This window comes from Mustela nigripes, chromosome 4, assembly GCF_022355385.1.
Source record: "Mustela nigripes isolate SB6536 chromosome 4, MUSNIG.SB6536, whole genome shotgun sequence".
Taxonomy (NCBI): Eukaryota; Metazoa; Chordata; class Mammalia; order Carnivora; family Mustelidae; genus Mustela; species Mustela nigripes.
The window spans coordinates 74,620,838-74,638,046 of record NC_081560.1 but is presented as its reverse complement, the minus strand read 5'-3'; the positions used below and the strand labels follow the sequence as shown (position 1 = coordinate 74,638,046).

The window sequence follows — 17,209 nt, the reverse complement described above, 5'->3', positions numbered from 1 at the left end:
AGCAATTCTCTGATGCCCTGGGACAGGCATGGGTTAGTGGACAGGTGGATGTAAGCAGAGCTAACATCATGTCAAGCGGGTGTGACAGAGAACAAGAGAGTAGAGGGGGCATGAAAAGGAGTGATTAGCAATTACAGTGAACATTTTACTTTCTTGTGTAATGTGAAAATGTGGATGTCAATCAATATTCTTACACGACACAGTTCGGAATATATCCAAAGTATCCCATCAATGCATAATCATTTTTTGATGTGTATTGAAATCAGTGATGTCTCCTTTTCCTGGTTAAATGCGTCCCACCTGCAAACGTATAAAATATGCTGTGAAGAATTGAGGGTTGCTTTTTCTGTGCTTCTTCCAATTAAGTTTATGGACTATCTTAAACTAGGTTTCAGGAGACTTTTCTCTGCAATTTGACCAATGATTTTAGAAATTTGTTCTCACTTTGTTCTTGAACAGAAAGGTAATTCTCCCTCTTCTTCAGGCCAGAGTTTGGCCCTGCAGACAATCTAGAAGGCATGCACTGAGAGGGAACACATGGAGAAAAATGTCTTTTGTGCCTTAGTAAGGATGATGGGTGTCCCATTGGACTCACCAGTGTTCCCTTTGCTTTCGGGCTGGTAGGTGGGCCTGCCTCCCAGCCTTCCCTTTTCAGCTGCATTGAATGCTCCCTCACAGCTGCCACAGGAAAGTGCATTTTACTAGAGGAAATCAAATCCTTAACAATAGACGAGAAGATTCACGTCCCTGGCAGTTGACGACAGAATAATGTGTGGCTGACTTCATAACATGGTTGCATTCAGACAGAATGTGCCAACTGCTCTGAAATGAAATGTCCCAAACCAACTACAGAAATAGATTTTGAACGCCACAATGTGAGGAGAAACAAGAAGCCAAGAAGGGAAAGTGGCAGAATCATTCAAAAGCTGCACATTTGAGCTTTCATTAGACTTGGCTGACGATGGAGATACACTTGATGTTAGCTGGATGAACCGTTTAAGGACTGTTCAAGTTGACTTGGTTTAATTTAGGTGCCCCCCCCCCGCCCTTTTACCAGTATTGCATTGTAAATAAGGATTCTGACATTTTAGAAATGACTTTTTCCTTTATAGCCAGACTCTAAATCCTCTTAGTGTTGGTCTGAAGCTTTGGAAAGTACACCAAACCTTCTAGGCCACTAAGCAAACATTTAATTAATTAACACTGTTGAGGTGGAGTGAAACAGCCATAAATATGTGTTGAATGGAGGGAGGAGGAAGGGCTACCAGGTTTTAGGACCCTCTAACATGGCCAGAGGTGCGGACAACTCATGCTTGTTTAACATTCATCCTGGACAACCAAGATGGCCCTGTTGGGACAAGTCAGCATTCTCTTTGCCTAATGCTGACACATGATATTTCATGCTCTGAAGGAGGAGGAAACCCCTCCTGCATAAAGAAGGCAATGAACAGCCAAGGAAATAGGGGGCTCTCCTTAACTTCCCCCGGCAGCCCCCGGGAAAGTGAATTGTAAAATTCTGACTTGGAGCCACACTGTTTTGAATAAGACAAGGCCCCAATGTTCTTAATTCACTCCTAGGGAGCACTCAATCCAGCTGACTGTAACATAAGGAATTTAATAAAGTAAAAGTGAGTTCTCTAGTCAAACCTCCTGCTGCTTTTTTATAATATCAAAATGAAAATAGGCTTAATTTGGTGGTAATGTAATCGAATTTATGGCAGGATCCAAACACGCTTTATGTTTTCCCCCCCTTGGATATTCCATTGCCACTGATTGTATGGATAAGAAGGGGGTAGAATGGCTCTCTTGTTGAATGCAGAGTATCTCCTTCTCAGTGCTGAGGTATCCTTGGCTGAACGTCACAGTTGGAAATATATAAAATGGCCATTTCAGATGGAAATATGGCTAACCTGAGTTATTATATATTGTTTATTTAAGAAAGAGAGTTTGCTGGATAATTTTACATGTGACCTTGTTATAAATCTAATATAAAGAGTTTATCCATGAACTCACTGTAAGTACAAAGGGTTAAATTTGTAACTATCAAATAATTACTGTGCGCCCTGGCCTGCTGGTTGCTGTCCAGGCGTACCCAGATGATAGATGCCTGCTCTCTGTCTATGAGGCTGGTAAATGAGACAAAGTAAGTATACAAGGACCTGAGCCTTATAAGAATACAGTGGATGGTAGAATGAGTGTCAAGAGAGTTCAGAGGTTGAATTCAAGCTCTACCCTAATACCTAATACCTGTTTTAGAGAACTTCAGTTTGCCTGTTTTCTCCATACTATACAACTGTATATAAAGCTCTAGCTCTAGCTTTGTAGTATATCTTGAAATCTGGGATTGTGATTCTTCTAGCTTTGTTTATCTTTCTCAAAATTACCTTGACTATTTAGGGTCTTTGGTAGTTCCATACAAATTTAGGATCATTTGTTCTTGTTCTTTGAAAAATTGCTTTGATTTGTATGGACCTTTTAACAGTATTTCTTCCTTCAACCCATGAGGATGGAATATCTTTCTATTTTTGTGTGTCATCTTCAACTTCTTTCATCACTGTTTTATGGTTTTCAGAGGACATGTCTTTCATGTCTTTGGTTAAATTTATTCCTAGGTTTTTATTATTTTTGGTGCAATTGTATATGACACTGTTGTCTTAATTTCTCTTTCTGCCACCTTATTAGTGAATGGAAATGCAACAGATTTCTGTGGATTGATTTTGTATCCTGAAACCATATTGAATTCATTTAATAGTTCTTGTAGTTTTTGGTAGAATCATTGGGGTTTTTTGTCTATAGGATCATGTCATCTGCAAATAGTAAAAGCTTTACTTCTTCCTTACCAATCCGGTTGCTTTTTATTTCTTTTTCTTTTCTGATTGCTATGGCTAAAAGTGATGAGAGTGGACATCTTTGTCTTTTTCCTGATTTTGGAGGAAAAGCTCTCAGTTTTTCACTTTTGAGTATGATGCTCACTCACCTTTGAGTATATATGACTTTTATTATATTGAGGTTTATTTTCTTGAAACAAACTTTGTTGAGAGTTTTTGTTATGAATGGATATTGTGTTTTTTTTTAAAGAATTATTCATTTGTTTGTCAGAGGGAGAGAGTAAGAGATACCATGAACAGGAGAGCATCAGGCAGAGGGAGAAGCAGACTCCCTGCTGAGTAGGGAGGCCAGTGCAGGACCTGATCCCAGGACCCTGAGAGCATGACCTGAGCTGAAGGCAGATGTTTAATTGACTGAGCCACCCAGGTGTCCCAGAATGGATATTGTATTTTTGTCAAAAGCTTTTTATCTAGCTCTTGAGATGATCATATGTTTTCTATCCTTTTTCTTGTTATTGTCACATATCACATTATTTTGCGAAGACTGAACCACACTTGCATCCCAGGAATTAATCTCGTTTGATCTTCATGAATGATATTTTAAAATGTGTTCTTAGATTCCGTTTGCTAATAATATGTTGAGGATTTTTGCATCTGTGTTCAACAGAGGAATTGGCTTGCAGATTTATTTGTAGTGTCTTTGTATCAAGGTAATGCTGTTCTATCTATCTGTATATCTCCATGGCAGTTGTCCATTTTTAAATCTCAATTTTATAGCCTTATAAAAGGCAGAATTTTCTGCCTTTTATAATAATGATACCTATGTTCTAGGCCTTATATTCTGACTTGGCAACTATAGATGGACCATCCACGAACAAATATTTTTATCTCTCCAGGATTGCATTTCTTAATCTCTAAATGAAGCTGTTGGATTAGATAACATCAGAAGCTTTTAAGGTTTAAATGATTCTATCACGTTAGATCTTCTTTTTACACTTTTCCCTCCTTTTCCCTTTCTTTTTACTTTGCTCCTCCCTTTTGATGCCAGAAACTATTCTTGGAACAAAACATAAAACACCTGTGCCTTTATGTGGCTTATGTTATATTGATCATAAGCTGAAGCATAAGGGTATATGGTTACATAACGGGGATGGAGAATAAGATCAGGACAATACTCCCAGAGTAGTGCGTGGTCTGACAAAAGATGTCTGCTGCAGTCAGTTAGTCATATAGTCAAAGGAAATAAAATTGACTCTCCCTACTTGATTAAATTAATTAAGTTCTACTGGATTTTCAGAAAAGCCCTTAAGAATTATAGTCTGACAGAGAGATATGAGACTCAACCAGATACTCCTATATCACCTATGTTTCTGAACAGAGCTACCCCCTTCTTAAAGAAGAGGAAGATTAAGAAAATGATGCTATTATAACAATAAATGTTTATACTATGAAAATCATTCCTATATTTCTTCAAATGGAGTGGGTTAATTTAGTAAATATTATAGGGAAGGAGAGATAAAAAAGTTTGGGGGAGACTCTTGGATCCTGGCTTGATACTTGCACTAATTCCTGTTGTTACAGAACCTCAGTGAATTCTACCAGTGAGGGAGATTTTGATGGTAAGGGGGTAAATGAAAATGAGCTAAATATGCCTAAGACAAGAATCAATAGGATATCAAACTCCAGGATCTCCTTAATTCCTGATTGTAAAGTTATAGAGGTGTGCTGGACCCATTTTGTATTTCCTTACAGAGTTGATGGTGTACATCCCTTTCTGCAGTTCAGTGACTTGGCTTTGGTAGCTCGGAGGTGGCCACGGTGGAAGTGTTTATGGAAATCAACAAACACTACAAATCAAGATATATTTTCCCCCAGAGCACTGTTGTTAATAATCTACCAGCACAAGGAAAATGACAAATGCCTATACTGGCTCCCTTTAGTTTTTAGTACAAGTTATTACACTGGGAAGGCAAAGTGGAAATTTTGGGTTATTTCTCCAGGGCAAAGAATTCTGGTTGGGTTGCATGATGTAAGAAATTGTTCTCTGGTGGGAAGGAAGTACATATGCATGGGACAGTTTAAATCTTATTAGGTGGGGACATTTTTGGATTAAGGGAACAACGGTGTGTGTGTGGGGGGGGGTTAAGAATCAAGTAAAGAAGAACAAAATAGATCAAAGTACAGTGATCCATCATGTTCAAAGTGACGCCCCAGTGACTGTAATCAAGCCCTGTTGCTAGCCATGACTGAATGATAAATTCTCAGGCAGATACAAGGGCCACATTTGAATAATCAAATTTACTGTCACTGGGATTTAATTTGAGCTGAGACATCTGGAAGATTGGAGGTCATAGGAACAGTGTAATCTTATGGCAGGTGATATCTTGTTTCTGGAGGGAAATAACACAGACTTAGCCCTGCTGGGCATGGCTTATTTCATCCCTCATGAGATCATGGATCACAGTTTTATTCTATCCTCGTTCCCTAGAATTCTCAGCGCGGTAAAGCACTTTTCAGAGAAACTAGACTTCCATCATTAGTTATTTCCTAATTGGAAAGAATGGTTAAGAGTTGTTTGGACCCTGGCAATGAAAATAGGGAGGAGATACGTGGGTGAAAAGTATATATGATAAATGATATAATCTAACATTACTTTCTCCTATAGTCTTTGACTTCCTTCTTTTATATCAGGGTTCTGGCTTTTTGATATTACTTAGCATAAGTCATATTTTGATCTAGGTCTGCTTTGACTAAACCAATAAATTGTTAGAATTACAGTTTCTGCAAGCTATTGAATTCTAAATTGTTGTGTGTTCACCTGTAGCAAAGACTTAAGCCTGATCCAAAATCACATTCTGCTCTTCATGATTGAGTGTATGCAAAGTAATCCTCTACAAATTCTCATTTTTTATAATAAAAGATTTTAAATCTACAAAATTTACTTTGGGTGTAGTGCTTTTATTCTTTATTCTGATTTTGTACTTCACTAATTGGAGCAGTTGAGAGGCTATAAATGTTATTGAATTGGGTAAATTTTTAGATCTGTACAGCAAGAAAGACACAGCAGAAACATTACAGAGTAGTTTGAGGAATTGGGAGGCTCCAGATCCTTTGAATGCTCCTGAATACCCTTATTTTAATGATCGGGGTTCCTTAATTTCCTCTCAGTATATCTTCCATATAAAAGAATTAGTGAGGTTGTGAATTTAACTGCTATTTTAGTTAAGCTCCCCTAGAATCAATTTCTTTTTTTTTTTTAAAGATTTTATTTATTTATTTGTCAGACAGAGATCACAAGTAGGCAGAGTGGCAGGCAGAGAGAGAGCAGGGGGTAGTAGGCTCCCTGTTGAGCAGAGAGTCTGATGTGGGCTGGATTCCAGTCCTGGGATCATGACCTGAGCCAAAGGCAGAAGCTTAACCCACTCAGCCACCTAGGTGCCGCCCCTAGAATCAATTTCTATATTTGATATTTAGTTAACTTCAGCTATGTGGTGACGAAAGATAAGATTTTCTTTGTTTCAGCTTGGTAAAATGTAGGAACTGAGGATCACATCTAAATCTTGTGGTAGGCTAGGGTTGTTTTTAGGGTTGTCTTACTTTAAATTACTCTGTACCATTAGATATAGTAAAGATACTGTCATATTCCTAGAATTTTTCATCCTTTGTGGTTTTTCTAGTAAATAAAATCAGTAACTTGATTGACTAATTCACTGTTCTGTACCATCATAGGCTAGAACTTTTCTGTTCTTGGAAGATGGGAAAGTATCCTACTACTTTTGTTGCATGTTAACCATGTAACACATTGAAAAAAAGATAAATTTCTATAAGGATCTGTGGCCCTTGCCCTACTCCTATTATTTAATTCTGTGTTTGTTAAGGTGTCTATGGATGAAAGCAGTTGACACAGTTCTGATGGTACCTGACTAGACCTTCTGATGCTACTACATTCCCACACACTGGCCATCATGAGGTGGCTCTGCTGTATATAATGTAAACACAATAATATGCATTTTAATTATTTTATAATCTGCAGACAGTGGCATAATTAAAAATTGTATATGAAACATAGGTGTTAGATACAGGTGACCTGCCTTGCTAAGTGACTTCACAATCATAAAATATTATTATGCTATAATTTCAGAGACATAAAGTTGATGGTATAAAAGGCTAGGAAGGCTAGGAAGCCTTCCTATTGGGATCTAGGGCCTGAGTACAAGAATACAATCTCTACCAACGTAAGTGTATTGTCCACAAGAACCTGGAGACTCTTGAAAAGCAGGACTTGCTCCAAATCCTTGACCCTTGTGCCTCCCAGTCCATTCTCTTGAGAGTGTACTTCTGTGTATTTCAGGATAGTTTGTACCTTCTATGAGAACAATATATCACAATTCTTTCCTTCTCTAAAACTCCTGCCTACTCTTTTAGAAGATTGAGTCACAAACTTTGGTTAAAATTTTTTTTTTTCGTTAAAAAAAAATGAAGGAAAAATAGGAATGTTTCTTGAAAAGAAAATGAGATCATTTACAAAGTTAAATAGCTAGATAATTAGGTCTCAGGAAGGATAAATTCCAACTCAAACTGCTGTAAACCAAGAGGAAACTCATTGACTAATATGGCTGCTACAGTGTTGGTTTGATCCAGCACTTCAAAACTTTCACTAAGAAATTAGCTTCTTTCTGTTTTTCTCCTGCCTTTGTACTACTCTAAAGTTGACTCTTTCTGTTGTGTCATAGGACTGCAGCCATGGGCTTCTGAGGTTCATTCTTCCTGGCTTATATTAAGAGTGTGTGTGTGTGTGTGTGTGTGTGTGTGTGTGTGTGTGTGTTTGAGGGAGGGAGGGAGGGAGGCAGAGAGAGAGAGAGGGAGAGAGAGATACTTGTCTATTTTAATCACTGAATAAAAGTCCCAAGCTTCCCTGTGATTGGACTAATATTAGCACTTGTTCATTCATGGAAAATCATACACTAACTACTTGGCTTAGGCATTGGTTTGCTGCTAAATGATTAAAATCAGCTCTCTAAAAACATATAACCATGTAACTATGTACATAAGATCATTATGAATTTTGCTCACGGAAAAGATGTCTGGCCCACAATTCACAAATAAAAAAATACACAGCACTCTTCAATGTAAATTCCATATGACCAATTAATTCTCCGAATTACTAACTTTTGCCAAACTCTCATATCTGTAGCCAACCTATGGTTGCAATCCAGTAATGATTTGAAAACATCCTAGCTGTTGGGAAACCACCAGTTCATTCATTGGTGATGGGAGTGAATTACTTGCTCATTTGGACAATAGTTTTACAGTATTGGAAAAATATATATTATTTAGCTATCAGCATGATGTCGCTGACCAGAGTTGAGAAAAGGTATGTAGTAGCACAACATTACATAGAATTCCCACCATACATATTCAATAAGTGTCAAAATCTGAAGAACATCAATTCTAATAAAGTACAGTAAGGTAATATAAAATGATTAGGAATTGGTGTATTTTAAGTATTTTCATATAACTTACGTATGAGTTCATAATTTCGTTTTTAATAATGACTCAACTCTTTGTATTAGTCCTGACTAACTTGCAGACTTTGAAGAAATTTAGCAGTTGGCTCCAGAGAGTTGCTGTGAGCTAGATCTAGCCCACCTAGCCTGGGGTCTAGGTTACATACCCACCCCTAATTCTGAAACTGTGCATGGGGATGAATTATGTTGTTGGCTTCAGCAAATTAGGATACATCTTGAACTAGAGATCGGATAATAGCATCCCAATTATATGAATGGGGCATTAAGATACTGTTAGCACTTGGGAAGGGAAGATGAATCTAGAAAAGCTACTAAAAATTTCTGCTGCCAGCAGGAGCATCAGTATTCTGGGATCTCAGCAGCAGGAACTTGGGGTCATTTGCTGCAGTGCTGACCTGGCATGACTCAGCTACCACTTTCTAACTTTATGCACCTTTGCTCAGCCTTCTGGTTGCTGGGAAAAGACTATGACTGATCCAGCTTAGATCACCAGGAGTCAATATTTCGTCCAAATAAAATTGCTAAATGCCACTGAAATAGGCAAAATACGTTTAATGTATGCTAAATAAAATGCAAAGTAATCTCATTTTAATTCCAAAGGTTGGTAATATATTCCATGTTTAAAACAAATGGAATCTTGGGGTCCTGGCTGGCTCAGTGGGTTAAAGCCTCTGCCTTTGGCTCAGGTCATGATCCTGGCCAGGGTCCTGGGATTGAGCCCCGCATTGGACTCTCTGCTCAGTGGGGAACCTGCTTCCTCCTCTCTCTCTGCCTGTCTCTCTGCCTACTTGTGATCTCTCTGTCAAATAAATAAGTAAAATCTTAAAAAAAAACAAAAACAAAAAACAAATGGAATCTTAAAAATGAAAAAATAAATATATAAATAAAAAATAAAACAAATGGAATCTTAAAATACAGTGGACCTCGAATAGCATGTATTTGAACTGCATGGGACCACTGATATGTGGTTTTTGTTTGTTTGTTTGTTTTAGATAAATTCAGTATAGTCTTCTAAATGTATGTTCTCTTCCTTAATATTTTCTTTATTTTATTGTAAGAACACAGTAAAAAATGCATTTAACTCAGAAGATTTGAGTTAATTGACTCTATGTTATGGTAAGGCTTCCAATCAACACTAGGCTATTTTGGAAGGGTCAGAAAGTTATATGCAGATTTTTCAACTATGCAAGGAGTTGGCACCTTGAATCTCTACATTTTTTAAGGGCCAACTGTATTATATTTTGGGATTTTGTGTAATAACTGCATCATGAGTAAGAATTTAGGGGACTTTTAAATCTCTCTTGATCTTAGATTTACAACGCTCTAAGTAAAATAAAATAATGATTGATTATGAATTAAATGTGCGTTAATTGAATTAGGTTTGATTACAAGTAGCAGAAGGTCCCACAGAGCCTTGGTTTTCTTTTTTCTTTTTTTAATTTAAATTCAATTAGCCCACATATAGTTGATCCTTAGTTTCAGATGTAGTGTTCACTGATTCCTCAGTTGCTTATAACACACAGTGCTCATCACATCACGTGTTCTCCTTAAATAGCCTGGGTTTATTTTTATTTATTTTATTTTTGAATTTTTATTTATTTATTTGACAGAATAAGAGGGAGAGTGCACAAGCAGGCAGAGCAGCAGATAAAGGGAGACGGAGAAGCAGGCCCCTTACTGAGTAAGGAGCCTAGGACTCTGGGATCATGACCTAAGCCAAAGGCAGTCACTTAACCAACTGAGCCACCCAGGTGCTCCATAGCCTTGGTTTTAATAAGAACAAGAAATTTCTTTCTTTCTTGAAGTCTGGAAGTAGTCACTTGAAACATACTATGATACTCCACAGAATCTGAAAACCACATGATAACCTCAATTCCCAGAATAATCTCATGGAAGGAGATGATTGCTCCAGTTCTAATACTGCATCCCCATTTCAGCCAGCAGAAAGGGCATGTTCTAGAAGCGTTACACTTGATTCTGTTCACATTCCATTGACCAGAAGGCACAAGACTACTTTGGTATTGCTGTAAGATAGCTATGTGCAAGTATGTGCAAGGGGAACAAAACACACCCCAAGATTTCTGGAATTTTAATAATATACCAATAATACAATTATAGTTAGCCAACAAGGAAATATTTGCTTATAAATTATGATTAGAGCTGCGAAGAAAATAAACATAACACTGCAAGGGGGAAAATGATCAGTAAAATGATTGGTAGAAATTAATTCCCCCTAAGAGGCAAAAGAAAGAAATATGGGAAAGCTTCATGGAGCGGCTTTTGATAAGCGGATATAATTTGCAAAGATTTGGGCTGGAGATAAGCTTAGAAAGGGAATTTAAATACAGGGAAAACATAAGCATCACAGACATCCAAAAATGTGGGCTTTGTTCAGAGGCCATCATGCAGTTTTGTTTGTTGAAATTAAGTGTGTGTGAGCAGTAAAATGAATAATCTAACACTTAGACAAAATTTATTCTGTGCTAAGCACTGTTTTAAGTACTTGCCTTTACTCATTTACTCTCCACAATCACAATCTCAGGTACATTCTGTTGTTTTTCCCATTTTCAAATGAGGAATTTGAGGCATGGAAAGGATAGATAACTTGCTTAACTTCACAAAGCTCTGATTTTAGGCAGTGTAACTCTGAGTCTGCTCTTAACAGTTGGACTATATTGCTTTAAAATAGGGAGACCTCTAACGGAGGGCCAGTGATGTTGTACTCAATAATTTGGACTTAATTCTATAGACAATGGGGAGCTACTAAAGAGTTTGGAGTAGAGGTAGATAATATATTTGAATTTGTGTTTTGGGGATATTGGTTTAATATTTGTGGGATGGACATAATTAAATAGACTAAGAATGGGGTGTCATTTGGGAGATGCTAGAAATGACCCAACAAGAATCAGCATAAACCTTTACTGAATAATGAATGAAGTGTTGGGGAGACTTTCTGAGACAAGTTTTTCTAATCTGTAGTGCCTATTCAGGGTAGAATAAAATTGAAAGAAATATTGGCAATCCTTTAATATGAGAGGTAAATATTAATTATTGATCCTCTCTGCAATGGCAAGGTTAACTCAGAAGGAAGGCGGTAACGTTTATGAAGCATCTAGTTTGTGCCTAGAGCTAACATGGGCTCGTATGATTTTTAATTCTCACAACAGAAGTATGGGAAGTAGGGCTTCTCACTGAATTCTATTCATTCTCAGATGAAGGCAGCATGACTACTTTTTGACCAGTTTTGTCAGCAAATGACAGAACTGGAATTGGGTTTCAAGTCTTCTGTCCTTACACTACACAGCACCGATAGCAGTACCCATTACCAGTTCACAAGGTAAGTTGGCCAGTCACAAAGCCTCAGAATATGTGGCCACATGCACAACTTGAGACCTGTTTTGAAATAAACATTCCTTTTATTTTTTTTTTTAAAGATTTACTTATTTAATTGACAGAGAGAGAGAGATCACAAGTAGGTAGAGAGGCAGAGAGAGAGGAGGAAGCAGGCTCCCTGCTGAGTAGAGAGCCTGATGTGGGGCTTGATCCCAGGATCCTGAGTCAAAGGCAGAGGCTTAACCCACCGAGCCACCCTGGCACCCCTAAATACTCCTGTGAAATGCAGTCTTCTCTGAGATTACCTTGACGTTAGCTCTAAAGTAAGACAAATGAGCGTGAGTAGAAAAATCTTTATTGATTTCTGTCTTATTCACATCATTAAGTGACATGTACCAGACCTCTTTATTACAGAGGAAGAAGATATTAAATGTTTTCTGAGATTCCCGACTTTCTTGTTTCCTGGGGTCCTTCATCCTCACTCATGTTGTCACAGTCCTCAGACCAAAAGAAATACTTAAAAGTTCCATTTATTACACAGAGAAGTCCAAATAACTCAGTCAGTACTTATGTCCTAACAACTTATTAGATGTCTGAAGAAAATAATATGAATAAATTACTTAAAAATCAGTTAATTTTTATGTAAGCACAATTACCAATGGGATTTGAGTATGGCACACCTCTAAGATATTAGCACTGCCCAAGACATCACCGGGACACTCATTTCACCTGTATTGCACATCGGGTTTTTTGCTTGGTACTTGGTTTTCTTCTGATCGGTCACTGAAAATCCAGCTATGCTGGACCAAGAGATGCCATTGAAAGGATTTTAGCACAATGTACTCCCGAAACTCAACTACTTCAAACCAGTAGTTTGCGGCAATCTGACAATCACTGTGTTTCTCTTAAAAATTTAAGGTATTCCCTAGTGCCTGGTGACTAGTTTGGGAAACATGCATATACATTATTTGCCACATACCAAGAGTTTTGACCTAGACACATTACAATTTGCATCCAAGCATATTTAATTCAAAACATGTTTTTCAACTCTGATGTTTTTATTCCAAATACAGATGATTTTATAGATGCATCCTGATGCTGATTTGAAGTCATGTTTAAATCCTTGTTTCATTATTCACTGGCAATTGGTCTCTGGGCAAGTTACCCAACATCTGTGAGCCTTAGTGTCTTCCTGTTTTTTAATCTGTTCCGTGGAAATAGTCATAAGCACTTCTCATGGTGCCTGTCAGAATTAGTGTAAATGTTGTATTGGAACTACCTAGGACAACAGTTGGTGCCTTTGGGGCTTCATCTAATATTGTTTTTTTCCCCTCTTTCCTCTCTGAAGAGAGACTATCTCATGGAATTGACTGTACTTCTTTTCTGAATAACACATACTTGAAATGAGAAAGCCTTCTGTAAAGGCTGTGAAGGGCAATGACTTTTAAATTAGCAGAAGGAGGCTAATGCAGATGAGATGAGATGTTTAATTCTGGAGAATTTATGTCGCCAGAACCATTAACAATCTCCTTTCTAGGAGCAATTATCTCAGCAGCAAAGTAAGCACTGAGGGACACACATGCAAGAAGTAGACAAGCAAAAGACAGATGAATTTAGAAAATACAAACTAAGAGGCGTTCTGTAGTAAAGTATATCCCGTGGGCTCCTAAAAAAATAAATTCTAGGGAATATTATTCTTTATAGGGTTTTTTTCCTGTATATTATGAGGGTTACTGATCAGGATTCTCACAAAGATGAATAATTCCTAATTATTTTCAACGTGTGGGTCATGCGTGACTGTATGACTGAGAGAAATTGAACCACTGATTCCATGACCCATTCTGTTCCTCTCTCTCCTGGTCAGCCATACGCAGTTGGGAAAATTATGCCTACTGGAGACCAATTTCTCACTCATTCAACATTCCCTCAGAGCTACATCAGATCATTAACAAGGATTTTCTCAATTAACTACTAAATCAGCAATTAAAGCTTAAGAGATATCTACTGCAAATAAAGGGGTTATTGATTTTAATTCAGTCATATCTTACAATTATGGATATTAATCACACCAGTCCTTAATGGCAAACTAGGACTCTCTGTAGCAGTCAGACATGACAGAAGGAGGCAAAGTTAAATGACTTTCAAGTGGACAAACTGCCATTACTTAGTAATGAGATTGAACAGTATGGCACTAATTTAAAAAACAGGATAGATGCTTTACAGGGTAATTTAAAAATGACTTGAGATTTATATTTAGGCTTGCTTAAAACTCATCAGCCATGTAATACATGAATACATTCATTGAAGGATCATCTACAATTGCCTTAATGGAAAGGCAACATGCTACAAGAAACAGTTACAGCTACACTCTGTGTTCACACAGACCAGTGCATATGCCAAATCATGTCTTCATTAACATATCACATGGAAATGTAACTTGTTAAAAATAGTAATGGAAGAGTGGTGAGAGCGTATTAACCTAATGAAGTCCTTCATATTTAAATTTATTAAAATAAAAAAATAAGATTTTTTTTTTCTATCTGGATATGTTCATTTTGGTCTAACAGAATATGTAAAGTCTCATAAAAAAAAAATAGAAAAAGACTGCAGCCCACCACCTTTCTCTGTTTTACCAGATGGCAACATTTTCTTTAGCATTCTTTCGTGTTTGCCAAAGCCCCAGCTATCAGCCATGTGTTGAATGAGTTTCGGCAATCTGGAATACACAGTCCGGGTTGTATTAGACAGTGTTGTAATTTTGCACAAAAATTTCCTTGCCCAAGACCAATTATCTTTAGACCTTGTTTAAATGTATTGATTCCAAGCTTCGTGCAAATTCCTACGACTGACAGCAACCTTCTCATAGAGTTTGTTTACATTATATCTTTATCAAGTGCTACCATTCCTGGTCTGCTGTTTCCGTGATTGCAGATTGCAAGTCTTTCTTTTCTGTCCTAAACAGGTTCTTGAGTGTCGAAGCAAAAACTGCCTCTGACGAAGTTAAAGAGGTAAGGAAGTTTTTATTCAAGGTTTTATTTATTGTAGTCAAGAGGGAGATCAGACTAAACTCTGAACTCATTTTCTCTGAAACAAAGGGTAAGGAGATTTGTAAGCACTGGGGTGAGAGAAAACACAGGCCATCTGTGTTTGCTAATTTGCTTTTTCCCAAAGAAAAGTAAATTTTCTCCAGTTTTTGTGATGGGAGGTAATTTTACAAGCTGGAGTAGAATTTACACTGAAGTTCGGCTCCTGTCCTCTCACAGAGTTTGGGAGATAGGAGAACTCTCTTCCTTGATGTTGAAATGTCAAGAGGGATGGCTGTCAGATCCCCTAGACAGGTAGTCCTGGTTTATAACACTGACAGAAGCTTTTTTTTTTTTTTTTTGTAAATTTACATTTCAAAGGGGGCAGAGAAGGAATTTGCAGTTTCAAAGTTTTTAAAGTAAATGCTCCAAGAAAAGGAAGATCTAACTAGGTATTAGGGTCAGGAATAAGCCTGTCTAAAGTTGAATTAAGCTGAGCACTTTAAGGCTGTGTTCACCACCTGAATTACTAGGACTCTGTGGTGACAACTGATAAGAATAATGAGAACCTCATAATAATGGCAGATGGTTAGGATACATTTCACAATTTAGCAGCCAAGATGTCCCAGTGTTTGTTCCCAGAGTCAGTTATGGTTATGGTGATAGACTCATTAACTGCACTTGAGAAGTCATAACAAAACCCAGAAGGTGAAAATTTATTTTGTGCCTGTATATCTTAAGTTGTACTTCTCAATGGTTCCCACCCCTTTTACAGAAATGTTCGAGATTAAAGGTGTCTCCAAAACCTGCCATTATTTCTCCCAAAGCCATTGCCTTTCTGTGGATTTAACTGTTGTTAAATCTGAATATACCCATATACCATCTACATGGTAGTGTTTCTACATTTCCGAAGTACACTCATTTTTCATTTGATCCATACAACAGCATCTTGAAGCAGAAAAGGACAGAAACTATGATTCTCTTTTTACAAGACTAGAAAATTGAGGTTCCTGGGATCTAAGCAACTTGCCCACGGTCACATAGATAGCAAATAGTAGTACTAACTTCTACTACATCCAGACTTTGATATAAAATTTTCCCAAGTAGTACTACTTGCAATTTAGCCAAAGTGTGATTTTTGAAGCACATGGATTGTTTTTGTTTTTTGAGGGCATCTGAGAAAAATCTGTCGTATTATTGAAGTAATACTGTCCAAGTAAGTGAGCCAGCATTAGCCTTCTTCCTCTCTTTTGGATGTTCCTCCTAATTGCTTGTGTACTTGGCTTTTCAAATCCCTGTCAAGTGTTAAGATAATTAAAGGGACATTTGATCTCTTTTCTTTTTTTTTTTTTTTTAAAGATTTATTTATTTATTTGACAGAGAAAAATCCCAAGTAGACAGACAGGCAGCCAGAGAGAGAGAGAGAGAGAGGGAAGCAGGCTCCCTGCTGAGCAGAGAGCCCGACGCGGGACTCGATCCCAGGACCCTGAGATCATGACCCGAGCCGAAGGCAGCGGCTTAATCCACTGAGCCACCCAGGCGCCCCAACATTTGATCTCTTTATGTATTTTTATAATCTGTAAATGGATAGACAATCTTATATTTCTTTATATTCTTGTACAACCATATGTGTAAATTTATTCTTTTTTTTTTTTTTTTTTAAAGATTTTATTTATTTATTTTACAGAGAGAAATCACACGTAGATGGAGAGGCAGGCAGAGAGAGAAGAGGAAGCAGGCTCCCTGCTGAGCAGAGAGCCCGATGCGGGGCTCGATCCCAGGACCCTGAGATCATGACCTGAGCCGAAGGCAGCGGCTTAACCCACTGAGCCACCCAGGCGCCCCGTGTAAATTTATTCTTATCAACAGACTTTTATGTTTCCCAAATTGCTTCTCTCTTTTTAAAAAAGATCTATTTATTTATTTGGGGGAGGGGGAGAAAGTATGAACAAGTGGCAGGAGGGGCAGAGGACAAGAATCTTTAAGCAGACTCCCCACTGAGCTTGGAGCCCACCAGGGCTCAATCTCAGTATCATGACATGAGCTAAAAGTAAGAGTCGTATACAACTGACTGAACCACCCGGGCATCCCTTCCTCCTCTATTTCTAGTGTTTACAAAATAATATTCATCATTAACATTTCAATATTAACATTTTTGTTTTATGTTAGACTTAGACTCTTATTTTGGAGCCAAACCTATGATTCCCAAAATGTGGACTTTTACTGCGAATAAAGTATAGAAATACATATTAATGAATGAGGGTCAGTCGGGGTGGGGGGGTGCAAAGAATGTGCATTTAAAGTGTTAGCTGCCCCAATAATGGGTCTGTGATTAAAGGAGTGAGACTGATACAAAGCGAAGGTCAAGCAAAGCTTTATTTCACACCAAGCATCAAGAAACAAACCGAACATTTGGGGCCACGCCTCTTACAGAAAGGGTGACCTCTCTCTGCTTCACAGATTAGCTTTTAAGGGCAAAGGCCATGTGGTTGGGCCT

The 17,209-nt window shown here is 37.7% G+C and overlaps 1 long non-coding RNA gene across 2 annotated transcripts in view; it reads left to right on the top strand.

Annotated features, from left to right (window-relative positions):
* The window catches only part of LOC132015101 (uncharacterized), a 165,278-nt gene extending 148,663 nt beyond the window's left edge, over positions 1-16,615 (top strand). For both annotated transcript variants that reach the window (XR_009403546.1, XR_009403547.1), the window contains 2 exons: positions 14,652-14,697; positions 16,400-16,615. This is a non-coding gene — a long non-coding RNA (uncharacterized LOC132015101). The remainder of the gene's footprint in view (positions 1-14,651; positions 14,698-16,399) is intronic.
* Positions 16,616-17,209: the final 594 nt, after the last annotated feature.